The sequence below is a fragment of the Cibotium barometz genome, chromosome 42 (genome assembly GCF_041138505.1).
Source record: "Cibotium barometz isolate CiBa-2024 chromosome 42, ASM4113850v1, whole genome shotgun sequence".
Taxonomy (NCBI): domain Eukaryota; kingdom Viridiplantae; phylum Streptophyta; class Polypodiopsida; order Cyatheales; family Cibotiaceae; genus Cibotium; species Cibotium barometz.
In genome coordinates this window covers 27824691-27847376 of record NC_141087.1, presented here as the reverse complement: position 1 = coordinate 27847376, position 22686 = coordinate 27824691, and positions in this window count along the sequence as shown.

Genomic DNA, 22686 nt, shown 5'->3' with positions numbered 1-22686 from the left:
ATTCCCTCCCAGAGAACAAGGGTCTTCTAGGACTTAATCTAACTAACGTAACTTAATCTCGTAACTATTTGTATCGCAGGAATCCCGCTATCCACCAACCGACCCATGGGTTCCATGGGTTAGGTCTTCTAGGACTTAATCTAACTAACGTAACTTAATCTCGTAACTATTTGTATCGCAGGAATCCCGCTATCCACCAACCGACCCATGGGTTCCATGGGTTAGCCAACCGCCCCCAACTACTATATTGGTGGGATTCCTTTATAAAAATTTGGTTCTGTTTTGCCCGGGTACTGAGGAAAAGGGTTCCCAGGCCCCCTAGCTGACATTTCAAGCAAAATTCAAGGTAGGCATACTTCTTACACACCCAATATGAAATTACCATTAGATAAATTTAGTTTATGCATAAGAAATTTTTAAATGATAAAAGAGAAATTTCCATGAAATTTAGAATTTAATCATTTAAATAGAAAAAGAGAAATTTTTGGCATGTTTGAAATAATGGATATTTTATTTAATTTCAAAAAGAGAAATTTTAGATAAATTTATTTTATGTATAAAATGATAAAGAAGGAAATACCATGACATTTGGAATTCAATCATTTAAATGCAAAAAGAGGAATTTTGAGCATATTAAAAAAATTAGATATTTGTATTTAATTAAAAGAAGAATTTTATGGTATTTTAAGTAGAGAAAGGTTCAAATTAAATTTTGGTGACAAAAGAGGAATTTTCACCATAATTCCACCTAGAAAATTAGGATTGATAATTAAATTGGTAGAAAGAATATTCTTAGATATTTTATGTGGATAATCACCAAATTGATATTTATCCAAAATTACATTAATGGAAGAAGAGTATTTTTAGTAAAAAATCCGATATTCTCATATAGAATCATTTCTTAATCTATTATGGTTAGGAATGAATGAAATTAATAAAGTTAGAATTTTTCTTACGGTTAGAAGTTCAGTAATGTTTATCTGAAGAAAATCCTTGGAATCAAAGTTAGAAGTAAACCGAATAATTTTTGTTAGACCACGACTATAAGAATGGTGGCCAATAAATTACTTGCCCGTCTCTCGATCTAAATTAAGCAAAAACCTCGTGACCAATTCCAATTCTCGACACAAAGAATAGACTACCATTGAATTAGCATAGTTTTCCCTTAACCGAAATCACCAAGAATCTAGTGGAAATTCAATCAAATGATGGGTAGATTACCCTGATGAGAGATCAATGATTCTCATTAAGAAAATCTGGATTAAAGAAAAAGGGTTTGTGGAACCAATCTCGAACTGAGAATTTTACTTGCATAGAATCTCTGTTTTCTTTTTAAGGACTCTTTTACGCCAGAATGCTAGAGAAAGCATTTGGTATATGTTTAACTAAGGAGAGACTCATTGTGCAACAGCTGGCAAGGAGTCATCAAGGGACGTCACTCTCAGCAAAACCTACCAAGGTCTTGACCAGCCTTGATATGGTTAAAATGGTGCGCTTTCGGTACGATGGGCAAGGACCGACAAAGTGGTCCCCGAGTGAAGTGGTCCCCGAGTGAAGTGCTAGGACACCTAAGTAGGATCCTAGAGGGTTCTGACCAGGTGATGCAGCACGGGCTTATGGTTGCTAGGACACCCATGTGTATGTCGAGGGAAGATATGGATGAACTGAAAAGAATGACTTTTGTGAATGGAATTTTGATATTGGATCTCGTTGGTTGACCACCTGGTCTTCAACGGAGAGTCCGGATGATATATTTTGTAAAACAATGGACTCAATATTTTGGGGGATTATGATCAGTAATACTATGATTTCATTGAAGGATTGTTTTAAAGACAGTCGAATCTGTTATAATGGTAATTTTGTATTGGGTATGTAAGTGGTATGCTTACCTTGAATTTTGCTTGAAACGTCGGCTAGTAGGGGGTCTGGAAACTCTTTACCTGAGCAAAACATAACCAAATCTTTATAAAGGAATCCCACCAATACAATGGTTGAGCAGTTGGCTCGGTTGGGGTTAGGTTGGATAGGGGGATTCGTGCGATACAAATAGTTACGAGCGATTAAGTTACGTTAGTTAGATTAAGTCCTAGAAGACCCTTATTCTGTGGGAGGGAATCAGCGTCGGCTGGCTGTGATACCCCTGCTCCCTCCGCGACGCCCCCTCCGAGGGCGCTGGCAGCAAAAGCAGCGTCAGCCTCTCATGCGGGCCAGTTGGACTCAGTTAGTGGCCTCCCTCACCTATAAATAGACCCTCATTCTTTTGTATTCTCATCTGTGAGCTATACCATGCCAGTATTACATTAAAATAATCATATTTTCTATTATTCCTTAAAAATCCTCTACTTTTGGGGAGCTTGGAGCTTCTCTCTCTCTTCAACAACTCTTGGAGCTCTCTTCTCCACTTGCTAAACCAATTGATTGGTTGGGGGCTTTACTTCTAGAAAAAAGAAGCAAGCAAATCCTTGAGGTAAGAATGAATTTTATGGTTTTTTGTTAATAATCTCAAATGACCTCTTCTCAACCCCTCTTAAGCTTGAGAAGATTCTAATTGGTTGTTTTAAATTCAAATCAAGCTTTCCCTAAGAATTTTAATGTGTAATCAAGAAAAAGTTAATCTTTATGCTTAATTAGAGTACTTTCTTATGTATATCTCTCTCTCCAAAAAGAAAAGTCATTCCTATGGCTAATTCTTTAGCAAAAGAATGCTTCTCATTGATAAATTCTTATTTCAAAACCAAACTCTAAGCTTGTTAAGCTAGAGAATAGGAAAATGATATTTTTATGCTTTTATGTTAACAAAATAATGGTAAATTCTTTTAGATTATTTATAAGTAGTTAAAAACTACTTTAATTGATTCTAAATGGGAAAGAGATAATCCTATTAATTTGGAAAAAGAGAAAAAATGAAAATAGCTTAATCTAGTAGGATAAGCATAATTAAGTTTATGATTAAGGTTAAAATTATGATTCAAATTCATAGTTTAGATTTAAGTTTAAGAATATATCTTCTATTATATTTGCATTACAATGTTTTATTCTTTTAAGAAAAAAAATAAAATTATCAGTAATAGCAGCGAAGCTATGGTAAAATTTTTAAAAAATAATATATATCTTATTTTTATGATTAATGTTTAAAGAGAACTTCCTACCATATTCTAGGATTGGACATCCTATGCAAAAAGAATGATTTACATTCATAAGCACTATCAGTGCACTTTTCTACCTTTCTTTGGTTGAGAGCTTGATGGGCTATGAGCATGGAAAGCCTTGTTGACATCTGTATCCCCAATCTTCTCAACGGCCATAGCAACCCCAACATTTGAAGCTTCCATGGCTTTTGCACAGTATCCAATATATCATCACCATTCCCACCTTCATCATCATTTTCATGCCTTCCAATATCTTCAAAATTATCTTCGGCATCCTCATTGAATAGAGCATCATTCCCTTGGTCCTCTTCATTTCTTTGCCTGCATCTTCAAAGTCTATAGCATTCCCAACTTCTTTATCATCATCTGTGTCATTTTTGTTGTCAATATCATCACCTTCGTCTTCCTCCTCTCTACTTGGCAGGTCGTCACCTTCGTCTTCCTCCTCTCTACTTGGCAGGTCGTCACCTTCGTCTTCCTCCTCTCTACTTGGCAGGTCGTCACCTTCGTCTTCCTCCTCTCTACTTGGCAGGTCGTCAATGTGAAGATTTTGAAGGTTCTCTTTTTCTGCATCATCTAGTGTTTGCTTTTTTGTGCCGCCACTTGCACCGCACCACTCTTGCAAGGACGGGTGACCATCTAAAAGAGCAGAGCACTTTGATTCTAATGCCATCACTTGCAAATCATCTTTGCATAAAGCAATATATCGTCTCTTCTTTAGCAAGCTCTCCTCTAGCACAACTTCACCATAATATATCTCTACAACATAGCCATGTTCAGGACAAAACCCTGTGATGAGACCATCAATAAAGCCTTTATTAATGAATTCTCTATTTTGGCCACTAGAGCGTGAGATGAATACATTTTTTGTGAGAACCTTATCAATGGCCTCAAACTTGTCAACCTTGCTTATGAAAAGAATCTCAACTATTCCAGATGTCCAGGCATCATCTTTTTGTGTGTGGATCACGCCAAATTCATAGTGCACCTTTGTTGACTGGCTAGAAATCCCTTCGATAAGCATTCCAATGGTGATGAAATCAACAAAACACACAAGAACATATTCATATTGTGATTTTAGTGTGGTCAAAGCAAGTGCCAACTTAGAGAAAAAGAGTCTGACGAGAGCTGCTCCTTTGTACCATGTAGGTCCATGATTGCGAGTTAAAATGGTACATGCTTTTCACTACTACTACAGAAGGCTATAATCTTTGTCATATCAAAACCCCCTCCCCTAATTATCCAAGGAATAGACTCTTGTCGAGATACAATACCCATAGATGCTCTATATAGGTGATTGAGTAAAGTTACTACACTTTTTGGAAGTGAAGGATTTTTTTTGAACAATTGAGAGAGTCCCTAACAAAGGACTGGCTGTAGCTCCTCAATTGATTATACTCATACTCCCCTAGCTTATATGTCTCACACACCTATTCCCAAGTCATCTTTTCCCTTGTCAGATCAAAATAGAAGGCGATTATTGCATCTTTGAGCACTCAATCTGTTTTTAGCTTCCAAGCCATCTCCTCCATATCCATTCTTTGATGGTTTTGCTTTCCCTTTTTAATATTCTCTTGTCAAGAAGTGATGTTTGAATGTCCAAAACTTCACTCTTTTGAAGGCCTAAACTGCACCTAAACAACATTGGGCCTAGCGTGACTGTTCCTAGTGCCTGCTAAATTTGCCCACTCTTCAAAGTTGGAAGTTTGGGATTTTGATCAAGACCTTCAGTTTGAGTTTTGCCCTTTGTATTTGGTAGCAAGCCTTTTGCATATAGCCTCATGATCTCAACCCACTTCTGCCATACATCATCATCACATAGAAGCAAGTGTAAATCATTTTTGACAAAATTCTTATGTAGTGTGTGCTCCGTGGTCTCCACAAAGACCTGCAAAGTTGCAAAGTAAGAAGTTAGTCCCCTTACTATAGATATCACAAAATATTAGGAAGAATCATGCATCTATGGGTTTTCAATCATTTGGAGCTTATGCTCAAACTTGAGTTTGAGCCTCACTCGCCAGTGCTAAACTAGTATATAATGGTGATGCTCGATCTTAGGTTTGAGTGTCACCTCCATATGCAAATCTAGCACTTGCAAGTGAGGCTCCAACTTAAGTTCGAGCCACAATTAGATATGCAAGTGCTACACCATCACAGAGAGGTGAGGCTTGAAGTTCAATTTCAAACCAAACTATTAAGTTTATGCAGTTTGAGAAGAAGCCTCACATGCATCTTTCTTATGCTACTGCTACACTTGAAACTATAGATCCATAAAAGATATTATGAAAAGTAAAGAAGAAGTAATGTATGTCTATGATTTACCAAGATATAGCAAAGAATCAAAAGAGTACCTTCCAAGACTCGTCCATCTTAGGTTGATTGACACCAGGCAAGGGTTTACTAGGACGACCGTTTGCATGCCATTGTGCTCGAGCTTGTAGAAGTTGATCGAGGAATGACTCCTTTTGCATTGACTTTGCAACAGATAAATTTGCATCCTTGGAAATGTCACGAGAAATCTTGGGCAGGCGATTTACAATTATCTTTGATCTCCTGAACCTAAATTGCTGACGCAGTTGAGGGGTCACTTTAGCCATATTTAGAGCCTACAAGCTTTTTACAGCACTAATGGAGTGTTGACCAGAGATAATCTAATATTCAACTTTGTGAATATCTTCTTTTGCAAGTTTATCAAGGGGTTGTTTCGTAGCACGATTACAGGGCATCAAAATTGCAAGTATCTCCTCTTGCTTTGGGTCCTCAATAAAGTCTTGGGTCAAAATATGAACCCAATCCTTATTTTACCTTCTATACACATAGTTTGAAGGAGTAGGATAACATTTCATCACATCAATGCTGAAGACCTCATTTAGACCAAAGGGATAATATCCCTTCTTTATTTCTAATGAGATCATTGCTTTGCTGCCCTTGTTTGGAGTCTCAACCTCCATTAGCTCGTCATCGGACGCATCTATCTCCTTTGAACCACTTGTTGGTTTTGTCCTTTGCCTCTTTGAAGAGATTTCTTGAACCTTTGTAGAGTGCTTTGCCTTTCTCTTCTTTGCAAGTGCTTGCTCCTCTTCTTGCACCTGAGAGCCTGCCATGTCTTCAGCTGTTATTGTGCTTACATCAAGGACTTTTGTTTTGTCACCCTCCTTTTTATGTTTTGAAGAAGTTGCACCAGCATTTCTAGATGCTTCAAGTGCACTCTTCACTATGGCCCTACCTTTTTTCTCCACAATTTTCCTAACTTGAGTGGTAGTTGTCTCCTTTTCAGGTATGGACTTTTTTCATGAATCCAAAGCCTTCTTTGCATGCCTCATGGCTTTCACCAGGTCCTCAACATTATCCACCCGTGAGTCTTCTTGATTGGAAAAGTCAATGATCTTCAATCCTAGCTTTACAATAGAATTGTCCTTTCCTAGTTTACTGCCAGTCATGTCTACTGGGGGTGAAAAGTGTCCAATGATAAGCAAAACTTATTTGCTTTTGTAGTTTCTCCTTTTTCATGCAATACATTGCATGTGAAGCATGGGTTTGCTCTTGCATCCACATCATCCTTTTAGCGCCTACCACAATCCCCATATCTCCATATGATGTATCACCTTGAGACAGAAACAAATGGAGGACTCCTTTGAAGTTGCACTAGCATTGTAGCTATCCACAAACCATTTTACTCCTTCTTTGTTACTCAATTCGAAGGTTTTATCCATCTTAATTCTAGGAGTGACACTTTTAGCTTGAGTTGTTGTTTCGAGAGCATCTTGAGTAAAGATTGGTGCACCATGTGGTTGCGAGGTAGTGGGCGCTCTACTAGCTTCCATTCCTGTGAAGCACAAAAAAAGTTTTAAAACCTTAGAAAAAAATGGATTTAAATGCTACATATCAAATCAAAACCTATCAAACTTAAGAGACTTAATGCATGCTACAATTATTGATGCTTCACTTAGTTTTCTTGAATAGCCAGGGCCTCACTTGCATTAACTTAATCCATACAGAAGCTTAAGCTGGAGCCTAGATCCAAGTTGTGCACTCATATGCTAGGGGTACGCTAGCGTAGAGAGGCAAGGCTCAAACTCAAGTTTGAGCCTTAAGGTGAAGTTCCATGTATGGGAGGCTTGAACTTAAGCGGGAGTCTAGATCCAAGTTGTGCACTCATATGCTAGGGGTACACTAGTATATTGGAGTCTTAAGGCCAAGTTCCATATAGGGGAAACTCGAACTTAAGCTAGAGCCTAGATCCGAGTTGTGCACTCATATGACAGGGGTACACCAGCATATAGAGACAAGGCTCAAGCTAAAGTTTGAGCCTTAAGGCCAAGTTTTATGTAGGAGAGGCTCGAACTTAAGCTGGAGCCTAGATCCAAGTTGTGCACTCATATGCTAGGGATACGCTAGCATAGATAGGCAAGGCTCGAACTCAAGTTGGAGCCTTAAGGCCAAGCTCCATGTAAAGTTAAGCATGGAGAATGAGCCTTAACACTTAAGTTCCATGTAGGGGAGGTTTGATCTTAAGGTGGGGTCTATATCCAAGTTGTGCACTTAGATGCTAGGGGTGCACTAGCATGGAGAGAAAACGCTCAAACTCAAGTTCAAGCCTTGAGGCCGAAGTACACTAGCATGGAGAACAAAGGCTCAATTTGAAGTTTGAGCCTTAAGACCGGTGTACACTAACATCGAGAGCAAAGGCTCCAACTCAAGTTCGAGCCTTAAGGCTGGTGTACACTAGCATGGAGAACAAAGGCTCAATCTGAAGGTCGAGTCTTAACACCGAGGTGTACTAGCATGGAGAGCAAAGGCTCAAACTCAAGTTTGAGCCCTTAAGGCCGGGGTACACTAGAATGGAGAACGAAGGCTCGATCTAAAGTTCGAGCCTTAAGGCCGGGGTGCACTAGCATAGAGAGCAAAGGCTCAAACTCAAGTTCGAGCCTTAAGGCCGGGCCTTAAGGCCAGGGTACACTAGCATGGAGAACGAAGGCTCAATCTGAAGTTCGAGCCTTAAGGCCAGGGTGCACTAGCATGGAGAGCAAAGGCTCAAACTCAAGTTTGAGCCTTAAGACTGGGGTGCACTAGCATGGAGAGCAAAGGATCAAACTCAAGTTCGAGCCTTAAGGCCAGGGTACACTAGCATGGGGAAAGGCTCAATCTGAAGTTCAAGCCTTAAGGCCGGGGTGCACTAGCATGGAGAGCAAAGGCTCAAACACAAGTTTGAGCCTTAAGACCGGGGTACACTAGCATGGAGAGCAAAGGCTCAATCTGAAGTTCGAGCCTTAAGGCCGGGGTGCACTAGCATGGAGAGCAAAGGCTCAAACTCAAGTTCGAGCCTTAAGACCGGGGTGCACTAGCATGGAGAATGAAGGCTCAATCTGAAGTTCGAGCGTTAAGGCCGGGGTGCACTAGCATGGAGAGCAAAGGCTCAAACTCAAGTTTGAGCCTTAAGACCGGGGTGCACTAGCATGAAGAGCAAAGGAGCAAAGGCTCAAACTCAAGTTCGAGCCTTAAGGCCGAGGTGCACTAGCATGGAGAACAAAGGCTCAAACTTAAGTTCGAGCCTTAAGGTCGGGGTACACTAACATGGAGAACAAAGACTCAATCTAGGTCAAGTGTTAACACATAAGTTCTATGTAGGGGAGGCTGGAACTTAAGGTGGAGTCTATATCCAAGTTGTGCACTCAGATATGTGACACATATACCATGTTTATATAGGGAACCCTTGTCATTTAGATTATATAATATGCACAAAGATCAGTTTTATAGGTTCTCGACATATGTGAAGATACAAAAGAGAGCAGCAAGAAGTGCAAACAATTTACGACGAGCAACGATTGACGAATGGCACACTTAGCGTGCAATCAAGTAAGCGTTTATATTGATTACTGTAATCAATTAAAGAAGGACTTACTTGTTGCGTAAAGTATTCAATTAGATGAGGGAACACACGAAATGCAGATGGGCGCACAAAAGTCTCCAATGTTGCACAGACGTGACGGATGCTTGAAGTCTCCAATGGCATGTGGGCGTGATGGTTTTGCAGAAAACACAGGTCGGAACCAATGCAGACGTGTCCATTGCAGGAGGAAAAGAAACTGTTTGAAACGCGGGAGGAAAAGAAACTGTTTGAAACACAGGAGGACGTAGGGCTAAGTGAGTACTTCAGAGACAGGAAACAGAGATGATTATTGCATACGATGGCGTGCGCGATTGCGATTACGAGCACTGTATGCTCACCACACAGAATCGCGTTCGCTCACCACACAGAATCGCTTTGGGTGTAGAATCGTGTTCGCTCCACCACACAGAATTGCTTTAGGTGCAGAATCACGTTTAGGGTTCGTAGGTCCTTTGGTTTGGTTCAAACGCGAGGTCGGTCGAACACTTTGTTTCTAATTAAGGCGAGACATTCTTTTTTTTACATGGATGGGACGTGTGAGGTCGGTCGGACACTTTGTTTCTAATTAAGGCGAGACATTCTTTGGGGGGAAATTTGAATTTCAAACGAGAGAGGCGGGATGGGATTTGGGGGAAAATTTGAATTTCAAACAAGAGAGGCAGGGCCGGGCAGCCGTGCGGTGTGGGCGTCAATTGGCCGAGGAGCGCACGAGAGGGGCGGGACAGGAGTTGGGGGAAATTTGAATTTCAAACGAGAGGGGCGGGGAGCCAAGTAGCCGCTGACCGAGAGGGGCAGGGTGGGGCAGCCATGCGACGTGGACGCCGAGGAGCGCGGTGGGGCGCACGCCGAGCAGGAGAGGGGCAAGCCCCGAGCAGCCGTTGAACAAGAGGGGTGGGGCAGGGCACGATTGGCCGAGCGGGAGAGGGCACCGAGCAGCCGTTGAACGAGCGGGGCGGGGCAGCCCCGATCGGCCGAGGAGCGCCTCCAGAGAGGGCGCCGAGCAGCTGTGCTGAACGAGAGGGGCGGGATAGCCGTGCAACGCGGGCGTAGATTGGCCGAGAGCACGCAGGCACGCTTGGCCGAGCACAAGGAGGACGAGTGCGGGGCGGGGCACCGCACGCTTGGCCGAGCACGGGCAGAAACGAGGCAAGCCGCGCGCGAGTGAAAACGAGACGGGGTGGGCAGGAAATTTGAATTTCAAACATTTCAAACAAGAGGGGCGGGGTGGCAGAAAGAAGGTTTCGGTTTCAAGCCCAAGCCCAAGCCCAGTCCCAGTCCCAAGTCCCAAGCCCAGGCCTAGAAAGAAGGTTTCGGTTTCAAGCCCAAGCCCAAGCCCAAGCCCAGGCCCAAGTCCCAGGTCTTTTGATTATAGTTAGTTTCACTTTTGTTTATATACCCTTCTTCACCCACACTCCACTTGTTCTCTGGGATTATCTCTCTATTCCCACTTGCTTGTGTAATAGACAAGGCTCAAACTCAAGTTTGAGCTTGAGCTTGAGCTTGAGATTTCTTCTTTTCTTCCCTCTTTCCCCATACACCCAAATATACTTATAAACTATGTGCCCAGGTCCTAGGTCTTTTGATTATAGTTAGTTTCACTTTTGTTTATATACCCTTCTTCCCACTTGTTCTCTGGGATTATCCTAAGTTCCCTCTCTATTCCTACTTGCTTGTGTAATAGACAAGGCTCAAACTCAAGTTTGAGCTTGAGCTTGAGCTTGAGATTTCTTCTTTTCTTCCCTCTTTCCCCATACACCCAAATATACTTATAAACTATGCGATTAAAAATTCAACTGAAATCTATATAATGCACAATGGCTCAAGCTTGAGTTTGAGCCTCACAAAGAAGAAGAGTCTCAAATCCATGTCCATTTGCTCATTTCCATGTCACATTCTCTTCACTAGCATATTGTTTCTCTCTATTGCTTTCTCTTTGCCTTTGCTGCTATTGTAACCACTCACCTTTGCCTTTTGTAGCTATGAAACATTGATGGCTAATTGGCACCTTACCTTGAATCAACATCTCAATGAAACGGTGTGGCCAGATATGCAGAGGGTGATGAAGCCTACCTCTTGGGAAACTAGCATATACATGAGGTGAGCATTATGACTTCAATTGGGACCTGTTAATAGCAAACTAGCATATGAAGGTGAGGCTCAAACTTCGGTTGGAGCCTCCAAGCAAACTAGCATCTCAAACATGTGGTTTTCAATTCATTGGTGAGACATGTGCAGCAATACATGTTCAACAAAGCTTTGATGACACATTTCTCATTCCATTTGCCACAATGGATGCAAGAACAATGTCTCAAGTAGTTGGAAGCATCATCAAATGGCCATTGGTCAATCTTATTATGGACAAAGACATTACTAATACCAAAGAGGATAATTTTGTGGAACTTCTTGTTGATCAAGAAGATCACTTTATAGATAGGGACAGCTAGAAAGAAAAAAGTGTCATCCTCTGGGATGACAACAGATCTACAAAACTTGGCAATGGAGTAGTATTGTTGGTCCACCCATACGAGGCTATAAATTGTAGAGAACTGGGGGTTTCCAAAAGTATTGCCACCCTTTGAGTATGTTAAGGAAAATGAGAAGGTTGTGGAGGGCTTAAAAAAACATGTCAATTGGTGGAAAGGGCACTTGCAAGAGAAAGGAGACCAAAGTGATTATGCTGAGTGGATCAATCCGGTCCTTGCCTATGGGAGAATCTTATGCTACACATGCAAACCCCTAGTGCAAGGGAAGACATTGGATTTCATGACTTTTGGCCAAGGAGTGTATGCGAAAAAGCTAAGCCTCTTAACCTTCAAGTGGAGGATGATGTAGATGAAAGGTTTGATGTAAATGAGGACCATTATTATGGTCCAATGTGCAACAGACCTGCTGAAGAGTTCAACCTGACTCTTGATGTGTCTAAAGGAGATTTTGTGCTTGTACAACCTTGTGATGAAAATTACCCAATATGGTTGGGAGTGACAACAAGTGATGTTGATCAAAACAACAACTCGATAAACTACCTACAAGTTCAGATACAATATTGGGCACCAATTTCAAAGAAGAAGAATGCAAGTGATGTGGAGGTTTATAAGGATTGCTAGAACAAGTATTGGCGAGAGAACAGAAATGATCCTCAGCGTTGGGAAGACACTAGCTGCATCATTTGGGCATGGAATCCCAAGGGTGGATGACTTCCAGAGAAAATCAAGATTCCAAAGGCTATAATACTCAAGGCCAAATAGAATCAATTGAATCAACATGAAATTGAGACACCATCACATGTCAGTGCAGTTGAGCAAGAATGATTTGTTAGCACATGGGCAACTAGCTTCGTAATCTTTTAGCAATGTTGTATGAAGCTACCAAACTCATAGTTCAATCATTATTCAGATTGTAAGGCTTTCTTAAGCTTTTAGATTTATGGTTCATCCATTGTTCAAGAATTTTGATTCAATACAGATGGTGATCTTTTTAATTCTATCACCTAGTCTTTCTTATAACTTAAAGTTACATTGAATATCCTTTCTTTGTTAAAGTTTCTGTGTTTGATGGTCAACTGGAGGCTATGTGATATAAACAAACTTAATTCTTGGTGTGCATGTGTGTGTATGTGTGCAGGCAAATTTACATCCCACCAACATCATATATACTTGTTACAAATGTACAATAGTACATAAATCATATCGCATTATTCAAATGCTTGTTGATATAAACAAACTTAATTCTTGGTGTGTATGTGTGCAGGCAAATTTACATCCCACCAACATCATATATACTTGTTACAAATGTACAATAGTACATAAATCATATCGCATTATTCAAATGCTTGTTGAGAACATCCAATAATAAATCTTGCATATCGCACAGTAAACATTGTATTGGATCTAAAAAAGAATTGTCCCAAAATTGTGCATATTTTCCAAAATTCCTAAATTTGAGTTTGTAGTGATAAGATCCATTTAGAAATTTGGTTATGTTTTGTCTCGGGTTCTAGGGAAAAGAGTTCCCAGGCCCCCAAGCCGGTGCTTCAAGCAAACTTCAAGATAGTCACACCACTTACACACCCAATATGAAATTGCCTGTTTCACAGATTCAGTTGTTTTTGAAGTAATCTTTTAATGAAATTATAGTATTACTGATCATAATCCTCTATATCCAGCTTAAATTCTAATTTCCAATCATTCCTTTAGTGTACCTATGGCATCATTGGAAACCAGAACGCTCACCACCTGTTCACTCAGGGGCCTTTTCAATAGTTCCTAGCTCATAGTACCCGGCAATATAATCACATAAGAAAATCCAGATGGACTCTCTGTTGAAGATCAGCAAGATCAACCAATAGATCCATATAAAAGAGACGTGGACTCATCCAATGAGGACCAGCAAAGGACAATCAACCAGATCCATACCCGAGTTCAGAAAACAACTCTAACTCCTTGTTCCATTTTCTTCCTCAATGCATGCGTGGGTATCTTCGGCAACCCAGAGCCCGAGCACCGTATGGTCAGTACCCTCTAGGTTCCTTCGCAGGTCACCTAGCACTTCACTCATAGGCTGCTTCCTTAGTCCCTCATCCACCATACCAGAAGCTCACCATTTAAATCGAACCGAGGTTGGTTAAGACCTCGGCCGACCTTGCTACGCGAGATGTCCTCCGTTGACTCTCCGGCAGCTATTGCAACTTTATCACTTAGGTCTACACGACCTCATTCACAAGATGGCCAAAATGCTTCCCCAGCATTCTTGACATAAAACAATCATTTAAAAATAGGTCATAAATACAATTTCTAACAAACTCTCATCTTTCCACATTGTTCCACATCATTTCTCGTTATTCCACATTCTTCTACATCAATTCACATTAGTTATTCCACATCTAGTCATATGTATTCCCATCGTCTTCATCCATTCTCATCCAATCATATCATATTACATCTCATCACATCTATCCACATCACATCACATTCATCCACATCACATCTTATCACATCCAATTACATCTATTCAGATCCTCATCACATCATGTCACATCCATCCTCATCACATCTCATCAATTCACATCTACCCATATCCATATCACATCACATCACATCCATTCACATCACATCTCGTCCATTCACATCTACCCCGATCCACATCACATCACATCACATCACATCCATTCACATCACATCTCGTCCATTCACATCTACCCCGATCCACATCACATCCATTCACATCTACCCCGATCCACATCACATCACATCACATCACATCCATTCACCTCACATCTCATCCATTCACATCTATCTAGATCCACATCACATCTCATCCATTCACATCTAACTAGATCCACATCACATCTCATCCATTCACATCTAACTAGATCCACATTCATCCACCTTACATCTCATCCATCCATTCACATTACATCACGTCCATTCAGATATCATCATATCACATTCACATCCATTCACATCTCATCGCATTCATTGACATCTCATCGCATTCATTGACATCTCATTACACCCATTCACATCCATCACATCCATTCACATCCACCATCACACCCATCACACCCATTCACATCCATCACACCATTCACATCCATCACATTCATTGCATCCTCATCACATCACATACATTCCATCCACATTACATCACGTCCACATCTATTCACATCACATCTCATTCATTCCATCTACACCACATCCACATCTATCCATATCTCATCACATCCATTCACATCTCATCACATCACATTCACATCCATTCACATCCATTCATATCTCATCACATCTCATCACATCACATTCACATCCATTCACATCCATTCACATCTCATCGCATCCATTCACATCGCATCACATCCACTCAGATTTCATCACATCCATTCATATCTCATCACACCCATTCACATCCATCACATTCATTGCATCCACATCATATCACATACATTCCATCCACATCTGTCCTTATCACATTCATTCCATCCATATCACGTCACATTCATTCCATCCACATTACATCACATCCACATCTATCCACATCACATCTCATTCATTCCATCCACATTACATCACGTCCACATCTATCCACATCACATTCACATCTATCCACAGCCATCCATTCATTCACATGCGCATCTATCACTTCACATCTCATTCTCATCCATTTACATCACATCACACCATTCACATATCATCACATCTCATTCACATCCACATCCATTTACATCGCATCACATATCATCCACATCTCATCACATCCACTCACATCTCCTCACATCACATTCACATCTTATCACATTCACATCCACATCCACATCCATTTACATCACATCACATCTCATCCACATCTCATCACATTCACATCCACATCCATTTACATCACATCACATCTCATCCACATCTCATCACATCCACTCACATCTCCTCACATCACATTCACATTTAGTACGTTTTCTACTTTCAATACCGATAGGACTTTTCTAAGTTTCTGCCAATTGCTTGGCCTAGTTAAAGGTACTTTTTCTCGATGGATATTTTCATATTCTTTCTCAAATTTTTCAAGTGAAATATATTCAATATTCCTCTTTTGAGTAAAAGATTCATGGGATTTACAAAAATCAATTCTACCCATATTTTCCAATAAAATTAATAATACTCAAAATTCCACTTTTGATAAATACTCATAATTTGAATCATGCCAAAAATTCCTCTTTTATCATTTAATTTCTTGGATCTCAATTATCATGGGAATTCCTCTTTTTGCATTAAAAAAATTTACCAAAAATTTCTCTTTTACTACCATTAAAATACTTGATTCTCAAATATCATGGAAATTTCTCTTTTTGCATAAAATAAATTTACCAAAAATTTTTCTTTTTTCGTTTAATTACTTGGATCTCAAATATCATGGGAATTACTCTTTTAATTCCGTTGATTCCCTCCCATAGAACAAGGGTCTTCCTAGGACTTATTCTAACTAACGTAACTTAATCGTAATAATTATTTGTATCGCAGGAAACCCCCGATCCAGGTTATTAGCCAACTGCCCAACCACTATATTGGTGGGATTCCTTTATAAAAATTTGGTTATGTTTTGCCCTGGTACCGAGGAAAAGAGTTCCCAAGCTCCCTAGCCAGCGCTTCAAGCAAAATTTAAGGTAGGCGTACCACTTACACACCCAATATGAAATTACCATTATAACAGATTTGGCTATCTTTAAAAACAATATGAAATTACCATTATAACAGATTCAGCTATCTTTAAAAGCAATCCTTCAATGAAATCATAGTATTACTGATTATATCCTCCAAAATATTGAGTCCATTGTTTTACAAAATATATCATCCAGACTCTTCATTGAAGAGGACCAGCTGGTCAACCAACGAGATCCAATATCAAAATTCCATTCATAAAAGTCATTCTTTTCAGTTCATCCATATCTTCCTCGACATATGCATGGGTATCCTAGCAACCGCGAGCCCGTGCATCACCACCTGGTCAGAACCCTCTAGGATTCTACTTAGGTGTCCTAGCACTTCACTCAAGAACCACTTCGTCACAGTCGTTGCCCATCGTATCGGAAATGCACCATTTTAACCATACCAAGGCTGGTCAAGACCTCGGAAGGTTTTGCCACGACGAGCGACGTCTCTCTCGACGACTCCCTGCCAGCTGTTGCAACGAGTCTCTCCTTAGTTAAACACATACCAAATGCTTCCTCTAGCATTCTGGCGTAAAACAGTGCTTTAAAGAAAACAGAGGTTCTATGCAAGTAGAATTCCCGGTTTGAGATTGGTTCCACAAAACCCTTTTTCCTTACCAAATTTGAGAATCATTGATCTCCCAACAGGGTAATCTACCCATCATTTGACGGAATTTTCAACTAGATTCTTGATGATTTCGGTTAAGGAAAAACTATACTAATTCAATGGTAGTCTATTCTTTATGTCAAGAATTGAAATTAGTCACGAGGTTTAGCTTGATTCAAATCGAGAGATGGGCAAGTAATTTATTGGCCACCATTCTTACAGTCGTTGTTTAACCAAAATTATTCGGTTTACTTCTAACTTTGATTCCAAGGATTTTCTTTAGATAAACATCTACTAAACTTCTAACCGTAAGGAAAATTCCAACTTTATGAATTTCATTCCTTGCTAACCATAATAGATTAAGAAATGGTTCTATATGAGAATATCGATTTTTTTTATAAAAATACTCTTCTTCCATTAATCTAATTTAGGGTAAATATCAATTTGGTGATTTATCCACATAAAATATCTAAGAATATTCTTTTTACCAATTTAATTATCAACCCTAATTTTCTAGGTGGAATTATGGTGCAAATTTCTCTTTTGTCACACCAAAATTTTATTTAAACCTTTCTCTACTTAAAATACCATATAAATTCTTCTTTTAATTAAATACAAATATCCATTTTTTTATTATGCTTAAAATTTCTCTTTTTGCATTTAAATGATTGAATTCCAAATGTCATGGGAATTCCTCTTTTATCATTTAAAAATTCATGAAATAAATTTATCTAAAATTTCTCTTTTTTTAAATTAAATTAATTATCCATTATTTTAAATATGCCAAAAATTTCTCTTTTTCTATTTAAATGATTGAATTCCAAATGTGATAAAAATTCCTCTTTTATCATTTAAAAATTTATTATGTATAAAATAAATTTATCTAAAATTTCTCTTTTTTAAATTAAATCCTAGACCCAGCGGAGAGATGGTAACATAAGTGGTTTGCAGGGCAGTATGTCCATGCCTCTTGTGACCAGCGTGTGATGCTGAGGGAAAATATCTCGTTGGCCATGATTTTGATGAGGCTAAAAGTGATTCATGGTGTTATTTTATATTACCCTACGCCTTGAGATTTCAGACTTTCCTGCCATATCTACAAACTTCTTAGCTGCTCTATTCCAAAGGAGAAGATAGTAGCTCCCTTGGAAGTAAGGGAACGTTTACATCGGAGCATGTCTGTAGCCCACCAGTGTCGCCGTCATGCATTTCCCGAGAGGAGATTTTGACTTTCTGGAGCCGAGATGCTCTATGTACATATTGTAACCTTTATATAAATAAAGAAATGTTTTGTGGAAAAATTTCCTGTTGTATAAGTGATTGTTTATTATATGACGAATTGATGAAGAAAAAGCTGTTACTCGGACGTATGCCATAGATCTCCAATAAGATCGTTTATCTTGTTTAAGAAATTATTTTTGAACCTCTTAAGTCGTAGGATCTCGCTGACAAAATCAAAATAAAAATTTAATAATGCATCATTTTTGGCAGAATCATGAGGCGAGCGAACCGTGGCCGTCAGCCAGATCCTCTCACTGATGAGGAAGAGCTTGACCCTGACGTTCGCAAGGCTCTTCACACAGAACTCAGCCAGATCCTCTCACTGATGAGGAAGAGCTTGACCCTGACGTTCACAAGGCTCTTCACACAGAACTCAACCAAGACCCTTCAAAGGTGAAGGGGAGAACTTGGGCGAGGCTGTGGAGAAGCGAAGTTGGTTTGATACTCCAACCATTCCGTACAAATTGGTTGCCCTTGATTTAATGTAATTTCTGGAAAAATTGTGTGTTAACCTATGACGGACATTGAGACGTACTATGTTTTACGTCATTAATTTAAATATTCTGAGTCATGGGCCGGGCTTGTCGGCACCATATGTTAAGGATGAAGGGATTGGGCGATCGCCGATGAGAGGCACACCTTGAATATCAGTAGGATAAGGGTTAGGATCGGCCGACCATGTATGGGCATCCAAGTGTGAACGGCCAAGTCACCTATAAGAGCCAAATGTAACCCTAAAATCCTTATTCTCATGTGTTGTGAATACAAGAGTGCTCTTGTCTTATCTCCTTGGTTTCCTTCTCCTGCATGCGTGAGAGAGAGAGAGAGAGAGAGTGAGTGAGAGAGCGATCGAGCACTGTGTAGCGGCACAGCGACGGAGAGGCGGTAGAGCGGCGACAGCAGCTCCTTCTTCACTGCGACGTGAGAATCCTTCAAGGCGGCGGTTGAGCGGTGAGTGACACACCCTTTGCATTCTATTTGAGCTTCCTTCCCTGGTTGTATGCTTGTTGCAGCCATTCGTGGCTCGCATACGGTGTTCAACAAGTCCCCAGCTTACGACCTATGCGGCAAAAGCACACATTGTGCTGATAAATTTGTGATAATCATCATTTTGCATTTAACCCTAGGTTAATGCTTGTAAATCTCACTCAAATTGAAGATTATTCATAGCCAGAGTTGCATTTGGGAATGTGCATGAGAATGAATGCTATACGCATTATGTATTGGGCACATTGCATCAGTGTACATATGGGATCAGACACTGCCCATATCCAGAATAAGGTAAGAGGTTAGACCTCCCACATAGATTTGGGTTTGCATTACATAATGATACAAGATAAACATCAAAAGCCCAAAAGAACTGTCAGCAAAACATTTAAACATGTTGCTCACATGGAGCAAGAAGACCTAACGGACGAGCTCATGGCCCCAGCCATGAAAGAAGAAGAATATCTCTTTCCAAGAGGAAGATCCACACCAAGAAAATCTAAAGGAAGCATTAAAGGAAGACATGGACATGAGAAGAGAAGCTGCCACAAGAAGACTAAAAGAAGAGAAAGACATGGACGGGTGGAGAGAAGCTGCCAACGACAAGAAGACTGAAGACAAGAGAAGATGTGAGGCTCCAAAGAGTGAGGACCCATGTGAAAATCTCAGAGAGAGAGAGAGAGAGAGAGAGAGAGAGAGAGAGAGAGAGAGAGAGAGAGACTCCACAACCCAACGTAACCTGCCCCAACAAAGTAAAACCACCTCTGAGCCACCGATGATGTAGGCCACGTGGTAGATAGATGTATGTGTGAGCACTTTAGTCAAGGTCGCGGGTAACTATAGTAAGCCTTGGACACATAGAGAGAGAGAGTGTCAAGGACTATGAGTTTAGGGACTCGAGGCACTGGTCTCGCGGACTGTCAAGTAAGAAAGAAACTTGATACAGGTTCCAAGTGTACTAAGTTAACTTGAGGGGAGGTGTAGGCACTAGTCGCGGACTATCAAGTAAGGGGAGGCAAACTTGGAATAGGGTCTAGGTGTGCTAGGATTATTGGCTCTTGCATTTGGCTTTGTGTTGTTGTCGTGATACCCCATGAGGTTTTGTCACTATCATAGTATCCTTGGGATTAAAGCTGGGATTTGGGAACCCACTCTTGTCTGTTTGGATACATTCAGTGCCTTTTTTGTGGTCCTCTTGAATGGCGATGTTGGGTTGAGGTGGAGGCATGATCTATTGATTCCTCTATTTTTCTTGGCATTGGTGGCTCCATGTCACATGTAATTGCCTGCTTTCCCTTATTCAAGGGACTCCATAATGGGATGGTGATGGTGTCATTGGCATCATTGAGTTATACTTCTTGTCTTTCCCATTAGATGTGACAGCTACTGGCGTAAATCTAGGATCATCCAAGAATCATCTCCTCTTCCATGGTCCTTGCAGGCATAACAAATACCTTTCTAACAAAGGGATTATCTCTAATGGAGATGTTAACATTAAAAAATCCCATTGTTTGTGTAACTGATAAATGCACATTGCAAACCTATGCACTAGTTGCTTCTAGGTGGGGTTTGTTTAGAGCTACCCATGTTTCATAAGAAATCAAGTTATGACTTGATCCCATATCAATCAATGTAATGCTCTTTGTGTGACTACCTTTTGTAGAGACATTTACACTGAGGTGTGCTGGTTCAATATCTAGGTCATTCTCTTCAAGCAAGGTGAGTGAAGCCATGTTTACATGTAGCATTCTCCCTTGGAGTCTGTGTTTTGCTTTGGCTTCCCTTGCCTTGCCTTCCTCTTGAGCTTGTCTAATGTTTTCCTTGACTATCTTTTTTTTTTGTTTTAGAATATGTTCTTGTTCAAGTTTCTTGGGGGTCAGGGGTCCATAATATTTTTGAGCTTACTTTCGTTGATATATCCCTCCATTTCTACCGCATCGATGGTTTCAATTCGGACTAATCCTTGAGGGGTGACTTCGGACACTCTAAAAGGTCTGAGTCCTCTGTATTTCAATTTCTTTTTCTTGGTGCTTCCAACACCATACATGAGGACAAGGTCCCCCGTTGAACTAGTTCTTTGTGTTTTAGAGGTAATGGTCAAACCAATGTTTTCTTTGCAATTTCTCGACCATAAGCCCATGCGATACAATTAGCTGGGTTTCATCGAGTTTTCCTTAGTCAATTAGCGTATCGATAAATGCATTTTCTGTAAGCCTTTCTTGTACCGCAATATGTAGGCTCAGAACTAAGAATTCCATATGAATTATCGCATCAATGCCATAAGCCTTTCTTGTACCGCAATATGTAGGCTCAGAACTAAGAATTCCATATGAATTATCGCATCAATATGTAGGCTCAGAACTAATAATTCCATATGAATTATCGCATCAATGCCATAAGCTAGATTAAGGGAGTGTATCTCGTTATTGCCACCTTATATGATGTACTATAGGCCCATAGTGTTGCAGTGAGCTTATGTTCCCAATTTGTTTGACACTGACCTCTAAGGTCTTGGTCAGGATAGCATATAAAATCTTGTTAGTGCTCTTAGCTTGGCCATTTTCTTGTGGATAATAAGGCGATAATTTTTGATGGATTACAAGGAATCCCGTGAGTAAATGTTCAATCACCTCATTGATGAAATGTGAACCCCAGTCATACATTGATTAATTCTAGTGGGCAGCCAAATCTGGAAATGATTTGTTCATACAAGAACTTGGTTGTAATTTGAGCATTAGCTTTTTTGGCGGCTCTCGCCTCTGCCCACCTGGTGAAATAATCAGTGGGCCATGATCACATAACAAGCTTGGGATGGATGCACTGTTGGACTAATGGGTCCAACAAAATCAATACCCCATTTCTCAAAGGGCTATCTCACAATTACAAGGGGGAGAGGCATTTTGTCCAAGTCTATTGCAGAATAGCAGTTCGTTGACATTCCTCACATCTTTTCACAAATTCTACGGTGTCCCCAAATAACGTAGGCCACCATAGCCCTTCTTGGAGAGCGATAACTTCTCCAGCAAAATGTTTTTTATTATTGAGTGTACTTCTTCTAATATCATTTGACGAACTCATCTCCTCGCACACATCTCTTGAGGATATCATCTTTGCCCAGCTTGTATAGTTCTCTCGCAATCAATTGATATAGTGCAGTCAGATTAATAAGTCCACGCATCTTATCTTTGTTCAAGGGCCGATCTTGTGGAAAACTATGAGCTAGGTACTTTGATATTTCCTCGCTCCACTTAGGCACCATATCAATTTTGAACAGACATGCATCTGGGAGGTCATCATCAATGCCAATTGTAGGTTCCCCGTTTGGAATTCTAGACATATGGTCTACCAAAACTTGTATGTTCCTTTTCTCACTATGACCGTAAAGTTGAATTCCAAGAGTAAAAGCAACCATTGTGTGATTCTCCCCATGGTGCATGGCTTATTCACTAGATATAATAAGACCTGGTGATCAACAAAGAATAAAAAATTGTTGGGCCAACAAGTAATGTCTATATTTCTTAACAACATAAACCATGGCCAACCCTTCATGCTCAGTTGTGGTGTAGTTTATTTCTGC